Source organism: Hippopotamus amphibius, chromosome 2, assembly GCF_030028045.1.
Source record: "Hippopotamus amphibius kiboko isolate mHipAmp2 chromosome 2, mHipAmp2.hap2, whole genome shotgun sequence".
In the NCBI taxonomy this organism is placed as follows: Eukaryota; Metazoa; Chordata; class Mammalia; order Artiodactyla; family Hippopotamidae; genus Hippopotamus; species Hippopotamus amphibius.
This window is the reverse complement of record NC_080187.1, coordinates 173,846,493-173,848,205: the sequence shown is the minus strand read 5'-3', so window position 1 is coordinate 173,848,205 and position 1,713 is coordinate 173,846,493.

Below are 1,713 nucleotides of genomic sequence, written 5' to 3'. Positions count from 1 at the left end.
CTGGGTTTAGCTCTGCAGGTCATTTATTCAGCCACAAGGGGGGCTGCTTCACCTGAAAACAGCATTCCTTTCTGGGAGAAGGGAAGGAAAGATGATGTTTTCTACTGATGTTCCACAGAAAAAGGAAAAATGACATATTTTCATTCTTTTTAGACAACTTGTGCTTTATACACCCTTGTTGAGTGTGTGTGGTCAAGGATTCAGGGAATCTAAGCTCTTTTTGTGTACCGCCCTAAACACTGCTTTCTCTTTCCCTCCCATGATTATCTTCTCTATTACATATACTCTTTTTTCTTTCCTCCCCTAACTTTTCTACCACCCTCCTCCCCACCTCCACCCCACCCCTGCCTTGTTTGCTTTCCCTTCTGTGTTTTCTCTCTGCTTCAGCATCCTTGGTGCACGGCACCTACAAGCATGGGCATAGAGAACATGAGGATTAAGGACCACTGTTCAAGGAGGATGAGGTGAACTGCATCTGAGACATCAGTTGCTATATCAAGAACAAATGCATTGAGAAATGTCTACCTAGATGGTGATGGATGCATGATTCCAAGGGCCTTTGCAGGAGCTCCAAGCTCCAGGATGTATAGTTTTAGTCTGAAGGTTATTCATATTTCCTGTCCCCCAGATCATAACGTGGATGGGAATTTTCATCTCCTTACAATACAGAGCTCAGTTCAGTTTTCCGGGATTAAACAATGCTTTCCACAAGCTTCATGGAGTATCAGCCAATTTCTTTAAAGAACAAATGATAGAAGAGTGGTTGTGCATAGACAGATCATTGTGATTGGTGTTTCTTTTCCAGAGCCAGACTTTAAATGTCACAGATGATTGGCAGTGGGCACCCTGTGAGCTGGGGATGTCTCACCTTCTTTTGGGGATGTGACTAAAACAGGGGAGGAAGATCTAGACAAGAAACTGCTCCATCATTGTCTGAGAAGGTCCTGGCAAAAACACAGAGGCAGCTATAGTGATTGTAATTCTTTACTAGCAGCGGTTACTTCTGTTCTCTGGAACTCCTTTAAGCCTAGGATCAGACACAAGACAGCTCCGAGCCCATGATCCTAGCTTGTCATTGAAGTATGAGGCTGGTGATTGGAGTGACTGTGTTTCTGACCTTGGGTAAGTGTTTTGTGTCTACCAAGAAATGACTTTGATGCCAATGGACCATGAAAATTTATTTGCTCTCTACTCCTCCTCCTGTGCTTTCTTCAACTTGCTAGGGATGGAACTGAGAACCGATCTATGCATTTGCTAGGGAGCCCAAACTTCTACACAACATGTGAAATCATAGCCATGATCCCAGAAGAGTCCTTAGCAGTATCCTGGTTGTAAGAAATCTCTGGGATTATTGAGCCAAGGCCCCATGGAAGAGAGACTATGGAGTCTCTGATTCTTGTCATGTGTCTTTGGTCTCTATTATAAACACCAATGATAGTTTTGCTGGGCATAAATAAAAACACTGAAGTAAGGGGTAGAGCTAGAGAGTTATGGGAGTGTTGTGTCCTTGATCCGTAGAATTACACTGATTTGTGGTAAGGGGCTAATTTTATTTTCTTGACCCTTTAGGGACTGTGATTGATGCTAAGACCACTCAGCCTAACTCCATGGACCGTAAGCCTACTTTGTAACCACTCTACCACAGGTGGAAATGACTATACACATCGGTATCAGCAAAATCCCAATCAGAGTCCACAGTGTATCATTCACAGC